This window comes from Bidens hawaiensis, unplaced genomic scaffold, assembly GCF_021521415.1.
Source record: "Bidens hawaiensis isolate Kalapana, Puna unplaced genomic scaffold, B.hawaiensis_p1.1 tig00012230_1, whole genome shotgun sequence".
NCBI classification, from domain to species: Eukaryota; Viridiplantae; Streptophyta; class Magnoliopsida; order Asterales; family Asteraceae; genus Bidens; species Bidens hawaiensis.
Window position 1 is genome coordinate 98,729 of NW_027491989.1, and position 24,414 is coordinate 123,142.

The following is a 24,414-nucleotide window of genomic DNA, read 5'->3' on the forward strand; positions in this document are numbered from 1 at the left end:
CTTGACCCTGCTAGCCTGTGGACAATTTCACATTTCGAAGGCTGACTCCACTTTATCTGCCTAACGCAGGAACCCTCTAGCTCCCTCAATGCCCTTAGACGATTTGGCTTTACAATCCAGGAAATTCTTAAAGGTACAGACTCCGGCTTGGCCTCCGGCTTGATTTTGAATATGAGAAGCCAAAGTTGCCGCCGCATGGTCGTTCTGTAAGGATTGGAGTTCTGTTGCGGTCATGTTGATTTTACCGCGACCACATCCCGCGTTTTCTCTAGACATCTCTTTAAAATCACAGCATACAATGTTAGACATGAACACTCGGTTTCATATACAATACACCATACATGTAATAAAAGGTAGGAAAGAAAAGAAATAAATACATCGCATCACAACCATATAATAATCCAAATAATAAATCTTGATTAAAACCATTGTATCCTCTACAAAGTATTTAAAATCAATCCTTAAAATCATAGAAAATATAAGTTGGATGGATACAACCCCTCCATCTAGGTGTTATCATCCTGAGATGTCGTCGTCTGAGGATACGTCCGAGTGTGCTTCCTCCTCAGCCGGCTCGTCCTCTGGTCTTCTTCAGGATCCTCCTCTGGTTCTTCTGCGTTCGGAGCAATTTGTGCCTCTAGTGTCGCGCAACGAGCTAGAGCTACAGCAGCATGACCTCTTGCATCTCTAACTTCTTCCTACAAGTCTAAGATTTCTGATTGCATCTTGAGCACTAGCTTCATTAGATGAAAATGAGCATCTTGAGTTTCCTTCATCACGTCAGCTTCCTAGTTTCTGCTCCATCACCTAGAAACCCAGTAACATTCGCTCTCGTTGAGTGCATGATGTCAATTTCACGATCCAAACAGGAGGCGAAAGCTGTGAAAACGCGCTACATCGGAAGGGTTAGGGGTGGTAGTGTGTTGTAAGACATAGGACAGCCCGGGATGGGTAGTGGGGGAACTTTCTCACGGTAAACAAACTGCTCGATCAAACTTGGGTACCAACTCCAGTTACAGTTGCTCTCGTACGCGACTCCAGATGGGCAGTGCCTCTTCGTTGTGGGAGCTGCTAGTGTTGGGCCTGCTCGAGGTGGTGATGGGTTAGGAAGCTGTGGTTCCTTTCCTATGGCGTGGGACACCTGGTCGAATGATGATGATGGTGTTGACATCCCAACATAATAGGTCGTGTATGGTTTACGTGCATATGAGTGAATGAGGAAAAGAGATAAAGAAAATGAATAGTTAATATATATATATATATATATATGCAGTGCGTAAGATCATAACTAATGGATCGTTGTGGTTATAGTCTAGTATGAATTCAACTCTATTTCTCTATAACCAATGGCTCTAATACCAATCTGTCACACCCTCAAAATCCACTAACGGAGTTTTACCGTCAGAGGGAGTGAACTAACAGGATCGAAGTCATTAGTTATATTAAACACCATTATTAAAGTCTTTTAAAAGCAAACAAAGACATACAAGTCTAAAGTAAATGCGGAAGCGTAATCTGTAAAGTAAATTGTTGCGTCACAAAGGACGACTTAAAGCAACAGTTATCATGTTAAAATTAAAAGGGAATTTAAATAATGAGAGTATAGCGTATGCATGTCCTAAACCGCTCGCCCGCCTCGGCTACCTGAGATAAACATACTAAAAGTGTCAACACAAGGTTGGTGAGTTCACAGGTTTAAGTAAATTAAGCTTGCGTTTTAGCGTTACCAGATAGAGTTATGTCAATAAATATCAATAGGTAGCTAGCCTATCAAGCATATATTACTAAGTGTTCGACACCGAAGGTGACGGATTATACGGTTGCCTTGCCAACATGTCAACCACGACCATGGTAATGTGTTAGCCAAAATTACACCCAATCGACCTACAGTTGAGTTTATTGTCGTGTGGGGTTTGTCAAACCCAGTAGTACTACTCAACACTGACTCGCTATTATCCAATATTAACCGGTTCGATTTTTCAGAAGGACTTAGTTGGTTTGTTGCCACTTAGCCTTACAAGTGATATATATAGAGTAACAAAATCTAAAGCGTTGGAGTATGTTATCTCCCCCTAATAAAAGTGTTAAAGAGTAAAAGGGGTCGTGAAACTCACTATTTGCGAAGTTATCGAAGTCCGAGAAAAGCGTGCATAAAAGAAATCCTCACTAGTGTTGTAGTTAGCACCTTGGATCTTCAATCAACTTGTAAAAATATCTTGTGTGTATGTGTGTGTGTGTGTGTTTTTCGGTCGATGAAAGAGAGGGAGGACTGCCGTCGCAAAGAGAGAGGGGGGAAGAGGATTAGGGTTGGGTTATTAATTAGTTTAAATAAATTACCATGTTACCCTTCGCACCCTAATCTTCTAGTAAATGCAATTCTAAGGAAAATTCGTTTAGTCCTATGATATAATGTTACACACCAAGCATGTAGTCACCTATAACATAACATGTATTTATTTCAAGTACTTGTTTATATTATTTATTGTTTGTTCACCAATGGTTTGAGTCGACTCGTGTTTGGTTCTGAAAGACTACTTGTGTAATGATTGTCACGTATCATTTAAACTCTAATTAAATGCAATGAGGAATGCGTTAACTGGAATGACATATTTCGTGTGATATTGAGTTTGAATTAACGGAGTTCGTGTTAACGGAGTTAACCAGAAATTAGCGAGTGTCACATTGAGACTCCACCCATTTGGACACGTAATCGACAGCAACGAGGATGTATCTGTTCCCCCTAGACATAGGAAACGGACCCATAAAATCAATGCCCCATATATCGAAGATCTCAACCACCTGGATGGGTTTTTGGGCATCTCATTTCGGGAGGAGATGTTACCAGCTCTCTGTCACGCGTTACACGAACGAACAAACTCATGCGCATCTCGAAAAATAGTCGGCCAATAAAATCCCACATCAAACACGCGTTTGGTGGTATAAGACACACCGAAATGGCCACCGTCGGGCCCACATAACAATGTCGAAGAATACTACGAGCTTCATCACCAAAAACACATCGCCGAATCACCTGATCCACGGCAATACGGAATAATTACGGATCCTTCCAAATGTAGAATTTGATATCTGCAAAGAACTTCTTCTTTTGATGATATGTCAGTCCGGGAACTAACTCACTAGAGAATAGATGATTAGCAAGATCATCAAACCATGGAAACCCCTCATCACTCGTCTTTAAATACAATAAAGTCTCACCCGGTAAATTATCACCAATACCCTGTTCCCGGGTCTTGTCCATGTCGGAATTTTCTAGCCATGACAAGTGGTCGGCGGTGACATTTTCAGCTCCTCTATTATCTTTAATTTCTGTATCGAACTTCTGAAGCAAAAGGATCCAACGAAGGAGTCAGGGCTTCGCATCTTTCTGAGCGAACAAATACCGCAAAACCGCATGATCAGAAAAAATTATAGTCTTATAAAGCACGAGATAGGAACGGAATTTATCTCACGCGAAAACAACCGCGAGAAGCTCCTTCTCTGTCGTGGTGTAATTCTCCTTAGCATCGTTATGGGTCTTGGTAGCATAATATATGGGGTGAAAATGTTTCTCTCGACGCTGCCCTAACATGACTCCAACAGCAAAATCGCTCACATAGCACATGATCTCAAACGGAAGATTCCAATAGGGAGCAACAAGAATATGAGCACTCACTAACCTCTCCTTAATCAACTCAAAGGCCCTCAAACACTCCTCAGTCAAATCTAACGACCTATCTTTCCCTAGAAGCTGGGTCATCGGACGTGAGAGTTTCGAGAAATCTTTGATAAATCAGGGATAAAATCCCGCATTACATAAGAACCTACGAATAGACTTCACGGAAGTGGGCTGTGGAAGTTTGGAAATGGTGTCTACCTTAGCTCTATCGATCTCAATCCCCGAACTAGAAATCTTATGACCTAAAAAAATACCCTCACGAATCATAAAATGACATTTCTCCCAATTAAGCATAAGCTTCGTCTCTTCACGCCTAGCGAGCACTCGATCTTAGTTACGATTAACTCATGGAAAATGGCAACAATTCACCGCTGAAATGTGGCTGGAGCTTTACGTAATCCAAATGGCATGCGTCGGTACGCGAATGTGCCAAAGGGACATGTAAATGTGGTCTTCTCCTGATCACCCGGAGCGATGGGGATCTGGAAATAATTGGAAAAGCCGTCAAGGAAACAGTAGAACTGTTGTCCCGACAAACGCTCAAGCATCTGATCGATGAATGGAAGCGGGAAGTGGTCCTTTTGTGTGGCCTCGTTAAGTCTGCGGTAGTCTATGCAAACTCGCCACCCTGTTACAGTCCGTGTCGGTATGAGCTCATTCTTTTCATTTGTGATAACTGTCATACCGCCCTTTTTAGGGACTACCTGGACTGGGCTAACCCACGCGGAGTCAGAGATCGGAAAAATCAAACCAGCATCGAGCAACTTAATAACCTCCTTTTTAACAACTTCCTGCATGTTCGGGTTAAGTCTCTCCTGCAGCTGAACCACAGGTTTAAACTCGTCTTTCATAAAGATTTTATGTGTGCCAAATGACGGGTTTATAACTTTGATATCCATAAGCTTCCATGCGATGGCATGCTTATAAGATTTCAGAACAACCATCAACTTCTCCTTCTCCTCCGTCTCCAAACTTGAAGCTATGATGACGGGAAGTTGAGACCCCTCCCTTAAAAACACATACTCGAGGTGAGATGGTAAATCTTTCAGCTCTAAAGATGGGGGGGGTTCTCAACAGATGGTTTTTCTATTGGAAGCTCTCACTCTCTCTCTCTTCAACTACAAAGACATTAGAAAATATTTGGGAACTCATGATCGGCTCGTGTCCTCTTATCTCATGTAACTACTGCTCCTCCTTCTCCTGCAACTCAAAATTGAATTTTATCATCTCGAATGACTGATTCTCCACATCGATGATCTGAGTGTCGGACATATCTCTCTCGCAGACCTTCATAAGATAGTCTCCTACATGCATCATGAAAGTGTCGATGAAGTAGAAAGTGTCATCATGCTGCTGAGTATACCTCATGGATTTCTGCCCGTCGATTGTGACTGTGTCATCATGAACTCGAAGAGTCAATTTTCCATCAGCAACATTGATGAGAGCGCGTGCGGTGGCTAAGAAAGGACGACCGAGGATGAGCGGAACATTCGAGTCCTCATCCATATCGAGAATGACAAAGTCGATCGGAAAAATGAATTTATCCACCTGCACCAACATGTTTTCCACAATGCCCCTTGGAAACTTCACATATCTGTCTGCCAGTTTGATACTCATTCGGGTGGGAAGCAGCTTTCCCACATTAAGTTTGGCAAACACAGAATAGGGCATGAGGTTAATGCTTGCACCAAGGTCGGCCAAAGCATTGCTAAGATGATGATTACCATTCAAGCAATGAATGGTAAAGCTGCCCGGATCTGTCATCTTCCTAGGAAGCTTGTTCTGTACGGCGGCAGATCACTCGTCACTAAGAGTAACAGTTGAGAGCTCCTCAAGTTTCTTTTTATTAGTGAGTAAATCTTTAAGAAACTTCACGTATTTTAGCATGTTCGCGAGAGCTTCAATAAATGGAATGTTCACATGGAGCTTCTTAAGCATGTCGAGAAACCTAAAGTACTGCTTCGAATCATTCTTCTTCACTAGACGATCGGGATATGGCAGTTTTGGCTTTTTGACGCGCACCGGTTCCTGCTCAACCTGCTTCTCCTTCTCAACTGACACACCACCTGACCATGAGGTACTTTCTGGGTCTCACCTCTAGTTCACCTTGTCAGGCGGTGTTTCCATCTCCAGCTCCTCATCAACTTCCTCCTCCTCACTTGGTGTATCTCTAACGACACCTCTCCTACTTTGGGTGATCACTGCCTTGGCCTGAGCATTTTGAAATGGTTCAGAATAGGTGGAACCGGGATTAGGGACGGTGTTACTTGGAAGACTCCCCGAGGGTCATTGATCAATATTTGCAGACAACTCACCAAACTTAGCCTCGAGATTCTGAAATGTGTCTTGTTGTCCCTCATAAACGTCTCATACTGCAATAGAGTGGATTTGGTGTTGGCATCATATTGTAAGAGTTGATTTCACAAAAGAGATTGGTTAGCCAGCATCTCCTTGATCTTGGAATACTATTTGGTACAGGAGCGGGTTCGAGGCGGGTTCTTGGAACCAACTCTGGCGTTGCTGATAACCGGAGTTACCTACCCGCCAATTAGAGTTAGAATTATTGTTTCCCCACCTTGAATTAAAGGAGCGGTTTTGGTTAGCAAGAAAATCTACCTCCTCCTTAGAATCAACTGGACAATCGGATGTCTCGTGATTTCCACAACATACCCCACACCTACGAGCTTGCAACTTAAACTCTCTGAGCTCCCTCTTCAGTGCCTCCACATCTGCCGACACACTCGTATTCTGATCAACATGATGCACTCCACGTGATTCTGAGAAGGCTACGACCTTGGTAGCCGAAATGGACCTTATACTCGGTGTATGCTGATCCCCTAATGCTATGCTCTCGAACATTTATTCAGCCTCCTCTATGGTGAGTTTATCGAGTATTTATTCAGCCATGTTGAGGACAACGGTTTATGAGAGTTTGGAAACGCTCCCACGAGGAATAGTAGGACTCATCAGGGTCCATATGAAATGAACAGATTTGCTCGCGTAGACGCCCAGCCTTCGATGGAGGGAAATACTTCCTAAGGAACTTGGATTGTAAGTCGGACCATGTGGCGATTGAGGCGTTTGGTAGAGATTCGAACCATGACGCATCACAAACAGAAAGTGAGAATGGGAATAACTTAAGATGAATGACGTCAGATGATATATTATTAATATGAAATTTTTCGCAGATCCGCACGAATCGGGACAGGTGTCCCGGAGCATCTTCGTCATCCAATCCGTGGAACTGAGCAGAATTGGTGATAGAATTCATGACGTGAGAGGGAATTTGCCAGTTTTGGGTATTATTCGCAGCAGGTCAGACAATTGCAGATCGGGCTTCCACGATGCCATCGTTGGCTCTAGCATGAACGGTTTGTCTCGGCGGTGCAATGGCGTCGCCCGTATCTATTCGAGGAGTAGAGAGGTGTACTTGGATGTCTGGTGAATCACTCTCGCTATTTGCAGGCTCTTTAAGTCGCTCTTGAAACTCTCTCTCAGGCTCTTTTGATGCAGAGAATAAAGGTGGGCCTTGAAAACGGGTATTATGCATAAACTAATACAAAAAAATATTTAACTAATTTTTATTTATATTTATATTTTTTTAAAAGAAAAACTACACCTAAAGGCGCAATTAGCAAGTAAAGGCACCTAAAGGAAAAAATTACAACTAAAAAGCAAATAAACAAATAAACAGATCAGATAATCAACTCGGTTTAAACAAAGAATTTTCCAGTGTCTCCGGCAACGGTGCCAAAAGCTTGATGTGTGAAAATGTATATAATATTAAAAACCAAGTTTTCACCTAAAAAACACACACAATCGGCAAGTGTACCGGTCTTAATGTAACTAGGAAGTAAGAACGGATATCAAACCTATCACACTATGGGTAAACTCTAATTATTAAACCTAATGATTACTAACCTAGACTTTATTTTGATTTTTATATTTTTTATATTACTTAAACTAATAATACTTAACTAATTAAAAATTAACTAAAAATAAAACTTTATAAAAAAATCGATTTTTACTAATATGCGAGCAACAACTACCTAGGTAATGGATTCCTACTAGTTAAAGTAATAGTTAACGAACTTGACTTGGTTGAAAAACAATATCTAAAAAATATGACACTAAAGACCACTAAAGTATGCTAGATCGCCTCTCGGCCTCACCAACGACACCCTAGAATGTGAAGCTCAATTGTTAAAGGTTTGGAGCACGCCGCGCCGCGCGACCGGGGAGGCCAAGGCCCGTCGCGCGGCGCCTAGGCCTTGCTGGTAGATTTTTATTTCGTTTTTGCTTCGAGTTGGGCCTTATTTTAGGTATTTAAACATGTTTAACTTAAACCTAATCATAACCTGAAGCCACCAGCCGAATTTTAGAGTTCTTGGAGCATATTTTCGTGGTTCTTGGTGATTTTGAAGGCAAGAGGACAGCCGGTGAAGACATATAGGCTCGCCTTTGGAGATTACAGGTTTTATCACCTTTGATCTTTCATTTATTAGATTTTCACCATGTTTTCAATATTACTTGTTTTGTTTGATTTAGACTTTATGATGCTAGGCTAAATTCCTTAAACTACCTAGGTCGTGATGAAGCTTAGTTCGGTTTGATTTTATTTGGATTTCGTTTCGTTATGGATTTTATGTTCTAAGTAAATTGCTAAGCTTGGTTCAATTGATGCGTATGATTGCTTGGTTTAGTTTACTTGAATTTATTGTTTCACATTACCCTTGTTGACTGTTTCATAGGATAGGGTTTTGTTAGGTCATTTGCTGTGTGTTCTTGACTAGTTTGTGATTAATATCGATTAAAATCATAGAAACAGTAAAATCAATTAAACAGATAGAAGTGAGCTGCTAGTCTAAAAAGCTGTAAGATGATAGGCTATTAATAGATCTTTGCTCGACGGGATTGCTAAATTTAGTTCTTCGTAAGGAGTTCGTCTAGGTTTAATTGTCAGCTTAGTCTATTAAGTTAATTGAATCTACTTTTCTATCTTTGAATTCTGCGCTGTAAGGTAGGTTTTTTTCATAAAGATACTTAGACATATGTTATTAAATAACCGTAAGGAAGTTTAATTCATAAAACTGGTGAGTCTTAAAACTTGTTAAAAATCCATAGGTGTCTTCTTGAAGTTCAAGCGTCATGTTCGGGTTTTCTGTTAAGGGTCTATTTTATGATCTCAGTTTCATAACTTGAGTTTTCCATTTAATTAATAACCGTAACTTTGGGGATTCTAGCCTAGGTAGTTATCTTTATCATCTGAATCAATCCAAGTTTTCTTAATTGTTTACTTTAGTTAAATTAATTAGGTTAAGTTTTTTATTTTAAATTAATTAATTAATAAGTAATGATTATGTTTTATCATTAACATATTAATTAGGTTTAGGGTTTTAATAATTTATTATTAGTTTAATATTTAAGTAATTATTAGTTAATTATAAGTAAGTTAATTATTTTTAGTTAATTATTATTTAGAGTTTAATTATTAGTATTAAATTCCCCCAAAAATATTATTAATAAATAGTCATGTCTTGTAGTTGAGTCTTGTTTGCTAACTTCGTAATTTATAGAGTCTCGTGGGTTCGATATCCGGACTTACATAGTTGTACTAGAGTCGACCGGTTCACTTGCCGGTTAGTAGTTTAAGGGTCTAGAGTATTACTTAGTGTCTAGATTAGTATAATTTAAGTTAATAATTATTTGACTACTTTTACCACATCAAGTTTTTTGGCGCCGTTGCCGGGGACTTCTTAGCGATTGCGTTATTTGCTTTATTTGGACTTAATTGCTACATACGTGCTATTTGTTTTATTTCCGTTTAAGTCATAGGAGTCTAAGTTAATTTTAGTTTATTATCGTTTTTAGCTTTAAATTTTAATTTTAATCTACTTGGTCTGTTACGTTTTCTGGTTTATGCCACATCTTCGTTCGCAAGGACCACCGCTGGTAAATCTGGATTTTTCTCCGTTCAAGACCGAGACTAGCTCGTCAGCAGAGAAATCACCGTCAGAAGCTACTTCTTCTCCAAAATCGTCACCGCACAGTTCACCACCAGAAAGTCCGAGAGGTCAACCAGACGTCCAAATGGCCGACGATAGAACAGTTGCTGCTCAAGCCTTCGATGGCTTAACCGGAAACCAATTATGCATCGTTGTTCCTGAGATCAACAATTCCAACTCATGGCAGATTCCGTCATACATCATGAACAACATCGTTCAAACTAATCAGTTTCATGGGAACGATGACGAGGATGCATCGCCTCAATTTAACCGACTTTACCGCGTTTTGAAAACTTTTAATTTGCAAGGTGCTACTGAAGATGCAATTTTCTTACATCTTTTTCCTTTTTCACTTGCAGGAAAAGCGGCTCGTTGGCTTGACACTCTGCCACCTGGAGCGTTTACTACTTGGGAAGCACTGCGTTCAGCCTTTATCAAAAGATAATTCCCACCGGCTAAAGCGGCTATTCTTCGTGATCAGATTTTCTCGTTTCACATGGAGCCGGATGAAGAGTATTGTCATGCTTGGGAGCGTTTTCAGAACATGCTAGCTCGTTGCTCACGGAATGGTCTCACACCTTGGGCTCTAGTGGAAAACTTTTAAAACGGGCTGACATATGAAACCCAAGTTCATTTTGACACTGCTGCTGGAGGTAACCTGATGGAAAGGAAAAACGTCACCAAATGCAACGAGATGTTTGAAAGCTTTGCTCAATCTGACCTCGTCAAAGGGCCACGACGCGGGAATTCCACTCCCGTTAGCAGTACATCCCCATCTTCTCGAGGTGTACACCAGGTTAATCTGGATATTACTGTGGCTTCTGCTTTGGAATCGTTAACCCGAGAGGTGAAGGAACTTAAGACTAAGGTGGACAAGTGTGAGTTTTGTAGAGGTGGACATAGAACTTTGGAGTGCCTGGTGATGAATCAGCAGGTCGAATTTGTTGATGGTCAGAATAGGTTTCCTAACAACAACTTCAACAACAATCAGAATTGGAACACCTACAAGAACCCAAATCAAAATAACTCCAACTGGCGTCCGTCAGGCGCACCATCCGACTATCAAAATTCTTACAATCAAGGACAAGGTCAGTACAATAATAATAATAATAATAATAATAATAACAATGGTATTAATGTTCAAAATAATGTGCAGGATTCTAATGGAGGAATGGGAAGTCTAGAGGAGATGATGAAGCAAATCTTGGAGAGGGATCAAGTTACACAGAAAAAGTTTGCCGAACACGATTTGCTCTTCAAGAATCAACAAGCTTCTTCGCTCGACCTTCAAAGGTGAGTTGGTGACATTGCTCGTCGTCTTGATGAAAGGCCTCAAGGACAGTTTTCGGGTTTTACACATAAGAATTCGGACGCTCAACTGAACGCAATTATTAATCGTATCGGAAGGGTTTTGGGTCCCGAGGTTGTTAAAGAAAGGGTTGGAGTTGAAGAAGAGGAAGAGGTAGATGAAGAGATTGAGATGGAAGCTCAGGGTAAGTCACAATTTAAAACACCAATTATTGAGCCACAAGTTAAGAAAAAGCCGGTTGAATTTAGGCCACGACCTAAAATTAATATTTCCCATGTTCCTTATCCCGCTCGTCTCAAGAATCAAAAGTACACGAGGGAATACGGGCATTTTCTAGATATGTTCCGACAGTTAAAGATTAATCTTCCATTTGTTGAAGCTCTCCAACACATGCCAAAGTATGCGAAATTTTTGAAAGATTTACTCAAAAGAAAAGATCGGTTGGGAGAGGTTTCGTCTATTCCACTTAGTGGGGATTGTTCGGCGGTAGTGTTGAATCGGGTCCAGGAAAAGTTATCGGATCCAGGTGTGTTTACAATCCCATGTACGTTCGGAAGTGATATGATGAGTCAAGCGTTGACGGATTTGGGTGCGAGTATTAATCTTGCCATATTCGTTGTTTGAAAAGTTAGAGTTGGGTGAGCTTACACCGACTCGTATGTCGTTTTCATTGGCGGATCGTTCGGTTAAGTATCCGCGAGGTATTATTGAGAATCTGTTAGTGAAAGTTGACAAGTTTGTATTTCCGGTTGATTTTGTGGTTCTTGACATGGAGGCCGACGAGAAGGTTCCCATTATTCTCGGTCGCCCGTTTTTTAGAACGGCTAAGGCTCTTATTGATGTGTATGAGGGGCGGATCACACTTCGGGTTGGTGATGAGAATGTTACTTATGATATTGCAAAGTCGATGAAGCACCCGGGTGACAACGATGATTTTTGTGGTCTATGCCATTCGGTATATTTTCTTAATTCTTTTATTCCGGGTTTTGATAAGTTTCTTGATTATATTTGTGGAACCGATATGGTTGGGATGGATACGGATGAAGAGTTGACGAAAACTATGGGGGATGATGAGGAAGAATTTGTAGATAACGTTTCTTGTTCGGCGGAGATCATGGAGGTTAGTGAGATTATTTGTGAAAAAGAGGCGGAAAAACCCGCTCCGTTGGAGTTAAAAGTTCTTCCGTCACATTTAGAGTATGCGTATCTTGAAGAGGGCTCGGATTTGCCCGTTATTGTTTCTTCTAAGTTGAGTAAGAAAGAAAAGTCAAAGCTGACAGAAGTGTTGAAGATGAATAAAGGGGCGATTGCATGGAGACTTTCAGATATTCAAGGTATTAGCCCCACTTATTGTACCCACCGGATTTTGATGGAAGATGAGTATAAACCGGTGGTTCAACCCCAAAGGCGTTTGAATCCAAATATGCAAGAGGTTGTCAAGAAATAAGTGCTTAAGTTGTTGGATGCCGGGGTGATTTATCCGATTTCGGATTCTCCATGGGTAAGTCCGACTCAAGTTGTTCTGAAGAAAGGGGGGATGATGGTTGTTATGAACGAGAAGAATGAACTCATCCCTTCGCGTACAGTTACCGGTTGGAGGGTTTGTATTGACTACCGGAGGTTGAATGATGCTACTCGAAAGACCACTTCTCGTTATCGTTTATTGACCAAATATTGGAGCGTCTCGCAGGTCAGCAATTTTATTATTTTCTTGATGGTTTTTCAGGTTATTTTCATATTCCAATCGCACCGGAAGACCAAGAGAAGACGACGTTTACGTGTTCGTATGGTACATATGCGTATCGTCACATGCCGTTTGGGTTGTGTAATGCTCCGGCTACCTTTCAGCGTTGTATGGTGGCAATTTTTCAGGATGTGATAGAGACGTCCATGGAAGTTTTTTATGGATAATTTTTCGGTGTACGGTAATTCTTTCGATCATTGTTTAGGTAATATTGAGAGGATGTTGAAGAGGTGCATCGAGACGAAGTTGATGTTGAATTAGGAAAAGTGTCACTTTATGGCGACGGAAGGGATAGTTTTGGGCCATAAAATTTCAAGAGACGGTATAGAGGTGGATCGAGCGAAGATTGACACGATTAGCAGGCTTCCTCCATCAACAAATGTCAAAGCTATAAGAAGTTTTCTTGGTCATGCGGGTTTCTACCCGCGATTTATCAAAGACTTTTCAAAAATTACCCGCCCGATGACCCGATTATTAGAGAAAGATACCCCGTTTGTGTTCGATAAGGAGTATTTGAAGGCGTTCAAATTTCTTAAAGATCAACTTGTAAGTGCTCCTATTCTTGTGTCACCGGATTGGAATTTACCGTTTGAGCTCATGTGTGATGCGATCAATTATGCGGTTGGAGCAGTTTTGGGGCAAAGGCGTGATAAACATTTTCACCCTATTTATTATGCATGCATGACATGAATGACGCCCAAGAGAACTACACCACCACCGAGAAGGAACTTTTAGCCGTTGTGTTTGCATTTGACAAGTTCCGGTCTTATCTCATACTTTCTAAGACCATCTTTACTGATCATGCGGCGTTGCGTTTTCTCTTTCACAAGAAAGACGTGAAGCCCCGTCTCATACTGTGGATCCTTTTACTTTCTGAGTTTGATATAGAGATTAAAGACAAAAAGGGGGCGGAAAATGTTGCAGCGAATCATCTTTCTCGCTTAGAAGATCCGAAGAGGGAAGAGATTCATGAGGAAGAAATTGGTGATAGATTCCAGCATGATTCGATTGATTTTGTTACGGCCGAAAAGCAAGATTTTCCATGGTTCACCAATTTTGCTAATTATTTATCTACAGGCCTTGTGTTGAAGGGGATGACTACTCAACAAAAGAAAAAGTTTTTCCGAGATGTCACTCGGTATGTTATGGACGATCCTTTTCTTTTCAAGATTGGTGGTGACCGAATTCTTAGAAGATGTGTCAAAAGAAGAAGGGTTGAATATTTTAAAGCATGTTCATGAAGGTATGACGGGGGGTCATCATGGTGCGCATGCCACGGCTCAAAAGGTATTTGATTGTGGTTTTTAATGGCCATCGGTTGTTAAAGATGCGGTGGAATTTGTTAAGATGTGTGATGCTTGTCAACGCACCGGAAATATTTCATCAAACAACGAGATGCCTCAAAACCCCATACAAACTCTTGAAATTTTTGATGTTTGGGGCATCGATTTTATGGGATTGTTTCCCGTTTCCGGTGGTCACAAGTATATTTTAGTGGCGATAGAATATGTTTCAAAATGGGTTGAAGCCCAAGCATTGGCCACAAATGATGCTAGAGTTGTTGTGAAGTTTTTAAAGAAGTTGTTCACTCGGTTCGGAACTCCACGGGCGATTATTAGTGATCGAGGTACTCATTTTTGTAATTCTGTCATGGAGAAAGCATTAGCTCGTTATGGAGTCACTCATCGCACCTCTACCGCTTACCATACTCAAACGAAAGGTCAAGTCGAGAATTCTAATAGATGGGTGAAGAGAATTTTAGAGAAACGGTGGGAATAAGTCGGAAAGATTGGTCAGAGAAGTTGGATGATGCGCTTTGGGCATTTAGAACTGCCTACAAGACACTGTTGGGTACTACACCATTTATGCTAGTTTAAAGTAAAGCATGTCATCTTCCCGTTGAATTGGAGCATCGGGCTTTTTGGGTGTTGAAGACGGTAAATGTTGATCTTACTGAGGCCGCTAGAAAGAGATATTTTCAAATTCATGAGTTAGAGGAGCTTCGTGATGCGGCGTGTTCTCGATCGTTGGATATCAAGGAAAAGACGAAAGTGTTGCACGATCGACGTTTAAAGGGAGGTAAAGACTTCAAAAAAGGTGATAAAGTATTGTAATTTAATTCTCGTTTAAAGTTATTTACATGTAAGCTGAGATCCAACTGGACGGGATCGTATTTGGTGAAGGAAGTATTCCCGTATGGAGCGGTAGAGTTAGAGAATCCGGACAATGGAACTTCATGGAAAGTGAACGGTCATCGTCTAAAGCATTATCTTGGAGGGCCGGAGGAGTCAATCGAGGTGGAGGAAACTCCCCTCGATCCATCGAACTAAATCATCGAAACGGGTTCTTGAGTGAAAACTCAAGTGTAGAGTTTGTATAATTCTTTTATTTTATTTTCGTTTCGTCGGGTCACTAACTTTAGTTTCTTTGTAGTTTTATTGCGTCTTCGAGTCGTTGCAAGGAATTATCACCAACATAACGAGAGGTTTTACGAGGATTCGAAAGATGCCAGGTAAGTTTTGCACGTAAAATTAACATAAAATGGGCATAAGAATGAGTGGGTAATTTTCTAAATTTTTTCTAAGGCAAAAAGAGGCACCAAACACTTAAAACTTTCTGTTAAAACACCCCGTCGCGCGCGCGACGGGTGTATTCTTTGGCAGTCGTGGACGCGGAGAACAAACAACAAAAAAAATCTACAGCACGCCTGTGGCGTCGCGCAACCGGAGGGGACCCGGGCCTCCGCGCGACGCGGCGCCCCCTACACACATATCCGAAATTATTTTTTTTAATTTTACACCATATTACATCAAATTTTCATCATTTTTCAAAACCCCTCTTTCCCTCTTGAACCCTAGCCGCGATTTCTTCACATCCCCACCATAATCTACCAATTTTTCACCATTATTCTTCAAATTAAAGCTTAAAATCACTATCCTATCACCCTAATATCATAACCCACCATCAATTTTCACCTAAAACTCACTAAATCTCTCACTTGCACACACTTTGGTTTTTAACTGTTTGCAAGTTTATCCGGGTTTGACACTTCTACAAGGTATGATTTCTTGTACTTTTTGTATTCTTTGTACATTCTAATGTTAGTTTTAGCTTAGGTTTTGCTAACTTTGTTGTTAGGATTTGTTCAAGTAAGTTGTTTAGGTTCGTTGTTGGGTGCGGTTTGGTAAGGCTGGCAGTCTAGTTGAGATTTTGGTGCGGTTGGTTGGGTTGGAATATGTTGAAACTTTATTTTTGGTTGCGGTCGGGATGTCGGTTTGGGTATTACACGAGTGTATCTAGCGTTGGAATTTGGTTTGAGATGTTGAACTATTGATGTTTTAGTAGTTAAAAACAAGCCGGAAAACAATTTTTATGCAATATATATTTTACCAAAGTGTGGTTTTTCGCTCGTTTTCGACTCAATTTTGCGGGTTGTTGGCACTTGGGTTTAATTGGGACAATTAAAGTGCCAGGAGGAGGTGATGTTTGTTGAGTCGGTTTGAAGGTTTTCGGGTTTATATACTAGTAAAAGTCTATAAAAAGTTGGTTTTCCGTTAGCTTTTAAGTAAAAAAAATTAAACCACTCGCACTTATTCAATTTTCATTTAAACGAGTCGGTTTGAATTATTTTGTAACCCGGATTTCCAAATTTATTTTATTTTCAGTTTATAAAAAAATAAAAAATAAAATAAAAATAAAAATCCGAAAATTAAAAAAATATTTTGTTTTATTCTTTTTAGTTTATTTACATACTCCCATGTTTGTTTGTTTGTTTAAATGTGTTTAGATGTCAAAAGAAGCTGGGAAGCGAAAACGAGGACCGGTTGCGCGATCGTGAGGCGAGCCAGAACCGGTTATTGTTATGGAGTCAAGGGCTCGGGTGACTGAGTACCAACCCAGACCAATTGTGTATAAAAGAGCTCCAAATCTCATGAAAAGTTCATTGCTTAAGTTCGTGGTAGATTCACATGAATATGGTCAAGTATGTAAGTTAATAAATTCGGATCTTCTCACTTTCAAGACTATAGATAAGGATTTAGTGGATTCGGTTGGTCAAAGAAGGCGTATTGAAGAATTATTAGGCTCGAAATTTAAGGCCATGTTATGTTTAAATGAAACGCAGTATCACGAGCTGACATTAGAGTTTTTGAGCATGTTTCAATACAAAGATGGTAATTTTCCTCAGTCGAATGCGGTGTCGTTTTCTTTGGGAAGGAAATTGTATAATATGACTATGGCACAGTTTGCGGTGGCAAGCGGGTTTTATACGGATAATGAGGTAAAAGAGCCGGGGTTTTTGACAAGTATTCGGGGTGCGTTTACGAATAGGCAAGAAGTGAGCTATGGTCAGGAAGAGTTGGCTGCTTTTGGAATAAAATTGCGATTTGTCCGTTTTCAGGGTCGATGGTTAGCTCGGATATTAGGGATCCTGTGCTTCGGTTTATTCACCGGGTTTTGGTGAATACATTGATTGGTCGCAGTTCAGGCGATAATAAAGTAAACTGGTTGGATATCTTTTGCTTGTTGGCGATGGTTAAGAAGGTTCCTGTTTGTACATGATGTCAGTAGTTCAGTGTCTAGTGTCTGTAATCGAGTCGTTTGGATTTGTGTTTGTACGTAAGCAAAGTTAGCTCACAAGTTCGCTGATACAGGCGAACTTGTGAACTAAGCAAAGTTAGTGACAACTTCGCCTGAATATGCCAGGCGAAGTTGTCGTGATATATATGTCCTAGGTTACGGCTTAGAAAAAAAGAGAATTCAATTAGTGTATTCAGTTTACGTGTAACGAGTCCAGTATTAGTGATAGATATCACGTGTTTTCCGGTTGCAATATAACGTGTTTGTGTTTATTGTAACGTGTGTTTAATCGTATCGTCTTCTACGCTCGTAACGTCTTACGTAGGGATTCCGCACCTACGTAGAATGAGATATCTCGTGTAGATCCGGCTGGGAACCTACAATTGGTATCAGAGCTTTTGCTCGATTGTGTGGTTCGGGATTATCACGCGGGTGTAGAAATCGTTCCGTTCGACTATTCGTGGGACGAGTTTTCTAAGTATTTGTGTCCTACTCACCTCCTACAATCATAAACAACCCATTACACCTTCACAAACCTCGTAAAATCCAGAAATCAAACCTGCATATTCATCGTGTTCATCAGGCGAAGTTGCCGTCACTGTTCGTAGGGTTTCAGCGAAGATATAAGGTTAAGCGAAGTTACCCATAACTTCGCCTACCTCTCAAGTTCGCTTACCTTAAGCGAAGTTATACACAACTTCGCCGAATCAGGCGAATTTAAAAAGGAAGCGAAGTTCAGAATCAGCGAAGTTCAGACTTAAGCGAAGTTATCCACAACTTCGCCTACAGTACTGTTTAAAATAAAATTTTTATTTTTCGAGTTTCTTTGGGTTTCGTGAAAGATGTCTTCAATAAACATTACGGAACTGGTGAAGATGGAAGTGGAAGCAGGTTCGGCTACAAAGGCACCAAAGATGCTTAAGAAAACCGATTATGTAGCGTGGAAAGATCGTTTTGAATAATATGTTAAGTACCAAGATGCTAAAATGTGGGTATGCATACAAGATGGTTACATTCCACCTACTGCTGAGTATAAGGGTCGTGATCAGATAAAGAAATACAAAGAGATGGAAGAAGAAGAGAAGAAAATGTATGAGGCTGAAAGCAAAGCTCATGCTGCGATTACTATGGCTCTTCCACAAGAGATTCTACACACCTTCAGAAAGTATAAGACTGCTAGAGAGCTTTGGGAAGCTCTTAAAAACCGTTTTGAGGGTAATGTGGGAATTCGTGCTTCAAAGATTAAACTACTTAAAACCCAATTCTCGGTCTTCAAGTACTTGAAGAATGAATCACTTGATGATATCATCACTAGATATTATCATCTGATGACCGAACTCAACAATTATTCAATTGCTTACAAAGAAGATGAAATTGTTGAAAAGCTTCTTGATGCTCTCCCACCGAAATGGGAGATGTACACTGTGTTGATGAGAGAAGACAAAGACTTTGCTGACTATGACCTGGAAACAGCAGTTAACAAGCTACGAACTTTTGAACTAAACATGGTTCGAAAAGAGACACCTACTGATCAGGTTCAAGATCCAAGAATGTATGGTGCAAAGGTTAATACAAGTTCAAGTTCGAAGTCTGATTCGTCTGCTTACTACTCAAAGGGAGAGTCGGGCGCTAACTCAACACATGAAGGTCATGTATCTCTCAACATGAATGGTGATGTATGCTTTGTAGCTGGAGGATCAAATGCTTCTAACCCTCAAGCAACCAAGAGTAGTTTTACCCCAAGTGTTTCGAATAACAGCTACTCAAGGATGCCCATGAGTGTTAAATCTGCTGAACAGCAGTTTGCTCTCTATGCATCCTTTATTGCTTCGTATGAAAATTACATTCAGGGTAAGATTGTTGATCCAGCAATATTGGAGGAAGACTATGATCAGATCGATGCTGATGATCTGGAAGAGATGGATCTGCAGTGGCAGATGGCGATGATTGTGAGAAGGGTTAAGAGGTTTATGAAGAAGACAGGAAAGAAGTTTGTTGGTGAGAGACCGGGTTTTGACAAGTCAAAGGTGCGCTGTTACAACTGTCAACAGAATGGCCACTTTGCGAAGGAGTGCACGAATGAGAGAGTTGAACGTAGTCAGAACAGGTCGACACACCAGAATGGGGGTGGTAATGATAATAGAGCCATGATTTCCAGACAGAATGGGGAGTATAACTGGAATCTGCATGTTGAAGATGTGTTCGAACAGGCCAATTTGGCGAACATCGAAACTGAAGATAGTGAGAAAGTGACTGGCAAAAGTGAAGCTTACATGGCAGAAACTCAAAATGAAGCTTACATGGCAGATGTGAAAGACCAGCTCACCGAGGTAAGTACTAAACCCCCATGCACTAAATGTGAAAATCTGTCTGAACAATTGACAACTATAACTGATCAGTATGTTAGTTTGGATGCTCAATTTAAAACCTTAAAAGAAGAACATCATTTCACTAAAGCTAGAGAAAATAGTTATAAAGTAAAAATAAAAGCTAGTGAAAAAGATATTAGAAGTCTTAAAGCAAATCTAGCTGAAAAAATTAAAGTAATTGATCTTAGCTATGAAGTGTTAGAAGAGAAAACCAAACTAATAGCTGAAAGGGATAAACAGATAGCTGATCACCAGGTGAAAGTGGTGGAACTAAACAGGAAACTTGAGAAATTCAGAAATTCCACCGCTATACTTGATCACCTCGTTAGTGATCAATGTTCCCCAGTTAAAAGGGGAGGAATTGGTTATCATGAAGTTCCACCACCTTACAATCATAATTACACTTATGATCCTAGTAATCAGAAATCTGTTGATGTTGATTATAGTCAGACAGTTCCGGTTAAGGTAACTAGTAAAGAACCAGAAGTTAGTAAAGGCGAAACAAGTAAGCCTGTTTCGAGTGTTAAAATTTCTGCTCCTAGTCCTGTCTCATCAAACTCGGACAAGTCATCAGAGTCGAGTGAGACAAAAGAAAAGGCAGTGTTACCAAAAAGTGGAGAGAAAAATAAAACAACTGGAAAGAAATCTTCACTAAACCCGTATGTCCCACCATATGTGAGACAAACGGGCAGTATTGCAGCCTCATCATCTAAAACAACTGTTGAAAAGAAAGTTGAACACAGGAGTTGTTTCAGATGTAATCAATTAGGACACCTAATTGCTGATTGCCCTCTGAAGCGGAGATTCAGAGGTGTGAGGCCTTCAAAAACTGAAAACAGAACTAACAGTAACTACAATAGTGGTAAAACTAAATCAGGTTTTCAAAGAAAAAGATCTCAGTTTTTCACTGCTAACAACCAAACCATAAGTAATAATTCATTTAATTCTCGAAGGTTTGGATGGCCTCATAATCAAACTCCAAGAAGGTATCCTTTTAGGACTTACAGGAATTATTCTGAAACTAACTTTGGACAGCCAAGGTACGGGATGTATCGACCCAAGACCAATAGGTCTTGGGTCCCCAGATTTTAATCATCTGCTTTAATCGTGAAGGAACAATTGAACAGGGCTGCAAACAATCAATGGGTTGTGGATAGCGGCTGTTCCCGGCACATGACGGGTAACAAGAATTTGTTACACGATTGGAAACCTGTTCAGGGAGGAAGAGTGAGTTTCGCTGGAGAGAGCGGTGGAAGGATTACAGGAATTGGGACAGTGACTAACGGAAAGATGACGTTAGAGAAAGTAAATTTTGTTGAAGAACTGAAGCACAATCTGCTGAGTGTTTCGCATATTTGTGACAAAGACTACACCGTGCATTTCACCAAGAATGAAGCGATCGTGCTATATCCTGGTTTCAAGATACCAGAGGATTGGATTGTTATGAAGGCTCCAAGTGAAAAGAATACGTATATAATGGACATGAGGTCGACTGAGATGGCCACAGAAGAATCGTGTCTTCTGTCGAAAGCAACTGAATCGGAGTCCGAGTTATGGCATAGGAGAATGGGGCATATTCATCTTCGAAAAATGAACTACATTGTCAAGAATGGGCTTGTGCTGGGTGTTCCCTTGAAGAATTTCAACTTTGAAGACCAATGCTTATCGTGCAAAAAGGGAAAGCAACACAAGAAATCCCATCGTACCAAGAAAGTTAACTCAATTGTCAGTACCCTAGACTTACTTCACATGGATCTCTTTGGTCCCGTGAATGCAAAAAGCCTAGGAGGAACATCTTACTGCTTGGTGATCACTGATGATTTCTCTCGATACTCTTGGGTATATTTCCTGAAGTCAAAGGATGAAACGGTTCAGATGGTGATAAATTTGATTACATAAGTTGAGAACATTATGGGAAAAAGAGTTAAATACATCAGAAGTGACAATGGGACTGAGTTCAAGAACTATCAGATGGAGCTCTTCTACTTACAGAAAGGAATCGAACACCAGTACAGCGCTCCGTATACTCCACAACAAAATGGAGTGGCTGAGAGGAAGAACATAACGTTAATTGAAGGAGCCAGAACCATGCTGGCTGATTCGAAACTTCCTGTGGTGTTCTGGACTGAAGCTGTTGCAACAGCCTGTTATATCCTTAATCGAGTGTTAACCGTTAAAAGATTAAAATAAAACATGTTATGAACTTATGCATGGGAGAAAGCCCAACTTGAGTGGTCTTGAACCATTCGGGTCCCCGTGTTCGATATTAAAGACAAATTCTAAATTTGGTGAAGTAGCCGACGAAGGAATTTTAGTCGGATACGTTGTTGGGACTCCCAACAGACGAGTCTTTAATACATCGACCAGCAAGGTTGAGGTGGTCTGTAACACTGATATCACAAGTTACAAATCACCAAAACCAAGCACGGGACCCGCTGGGGTTTTCGACTATGATAGACTTTTCAAATCTTTTAACATACCTTACTTGGATTGTGCAGAAGTAGATGAAAGAATTGCTTCGAAGATGATTTTTGATGAGGAAGACAATTATGTGCAACGACCGAAGTATGATGAATGTCAGCCTTCCTCGTCAAATGCTGTCGATACCCCTGCTGCCTCTACTGAAGAAGAATTTTTCAATCCGTTTCGCTCTCAACAACAAACACCCACTGATGAGCAACCTTCGAACCTGGAAGACAATCTAGATGTCAGTGCGGTTCCGACTACGAGAGTTCACAAAAATCACCCATTGGAGAATGTGATAGGTGATCTGTCCGATGGTGTACAAACAAGACAAAACTTGAATGAGCACACCTGTGTTTATACAAGCATTAAAGATTCAGGCATAATCAACGAATGCTTGTACACCTGCTTCATCAGCCAGATTGAACCAAAGAACTATCAAATGGCTCTCAAGGATAGCTCGTGGGTCGAAGCCATGCAAGAAGAATTAGCCCAGTTTAAGAAGATGGAGGTTTGGAACTTGGTTGCAAAACCAAAGAATGTGCATGCGATTGGCACAAAATGGGTCTTCAAATGCAAGAGAGATGAGAAAGGGATTATTATAAGGAACAAGGCGAGGCTGGTTGTAAAAGGTTTTAATCAGCAAGAGGGGATTGATTACAATGAGGTGTTTGCTCCTATGGCAAGATTGGAAGCCATTCGATTGTTTTTAGCATTTGCTGCTCATAAGGAGATAAAGGTATTTCAGTTAGACGTGAAGAGTGCGTTCCTAAACGGTAAAGTCGATGAGGTTGTGTACGTTGAGCAACCTCCGGGTTTTCCTGACTCAGACTTTCTAGATCACGTATACAAGCTAAGTAAAGCACTGTATGGGCTACATCAGGCCCCTCGTGCCTGGTATTCTACACTATCCGACTACTTGCTTGAAAATGGTTTTGAACGGGGAAAGATTGATAGCACTTTGTTCTTCAAAAAAAAAGGGAGCGACTTTCTACTGGTGCAAGTCTACGTGGACGACATCATCTTTGCTGCATCAAAAGTCGCCATGTGTCAGGAGTTTGAGGCCGTCATGAAGAAGAGATTTGAAATGAGTGCTATGGGTGAACTAACATTCTTTTTAGGACTGCAGGTTGATCAGAAGAAAGATGGGATGTTCATTCATCAGACTAAGTATGTCCATGATGTTCTCAAACGCTTCAAGATGGAGGACAGCACTCCATACGATACTCCAGTCTGCGTCAACCACAAATTGGGTGCTGATTCAGACAACGATGCAGACGTGGACCCAACTCAATATCAGGCAATAATAGGTTCTTTAATGTACTTAACTGCTTCTAGGCCTGATATAATGTTTGATGTTTGTCTTTGTGCTCGCTTTCAGGCAAACCCAAAGGAATCTCACTTGAAGGGTGCGAAGAGGATTCTACGGTATCTCAAAGGAAAGCCTAAGCTGGGATTGTGGTACACGAGAGGAGGAGACTTGGAGTTGGTCGCCTACACAGATTCTGATTATGGAGGGTGCAATCAGAGTCGGAAGTCAACTACAGGTGGATGTCAGTTTCTTGGTGGCAGATTAGTGTCATGGCAATGCAAGAAGCAGACCTCAGTCGCGATTTCAACCTGTGAAGCAGAATACATGGCAGCATCTAACTGCTGCTCCCAGGTTCTTTGGATTCAACAACAGTTGCGCGATTACGGTCTGAATTTCACTCATACTCCTATTTGCATTGATAATACTGCTGCTATCTCAGTAACTAACAATCCCGTAAAACACAGTAAAACTAAACATATTGACATCCGTCATCATTTTATACGGGATTGTGCTGAGAAGAAACTGATTGTGCTCGAAAAGGTTGATACGCTAGATAATTTTGTTGACATGTTTACGAAAGCGTTTGACAAAACTAGATTTCAAAACCTTGTTGAGCTGAATGGGATGATCAATCCCGAGTAACCGTGTTTTTATCTTTATTAAAAAAAAAAACGTCAATATCGCTTAGAATTATGTCGGTTGCCTCAGTTTAAAGGACATATCTTCGGATATGTTTGGTCCTCATTTCTACTTGTTGAATATAAGGATAGCCATTAACCAGATGACTGAAAGTGACCGGGGCGGTTTATGATGTGTTTTTATTCTTTCGCTGAAAATTAGTCAATCATACTTAGTTAGAAGGACACATACTTGTATGTGGTCGGTCCAGCTGATCCATTGGATCTTCGGGATAGCCGTTTACCTGAAAACTTCAATTTGATCGGGGCGATTGAAGTTA

At 40.7% G+C, this 24,414-nt stretch overlaps 1 pseudogene; it reads left to right on the forward strand.

Annotated features, from left to right (window-relative positions):
• Positions 1-24,414, forward strand: part of LOC143540425 (uncharacterized) — a 104,671-nt pseudogene that overhangs the window by 74,668 nt on the left and 5,589 nt on the right.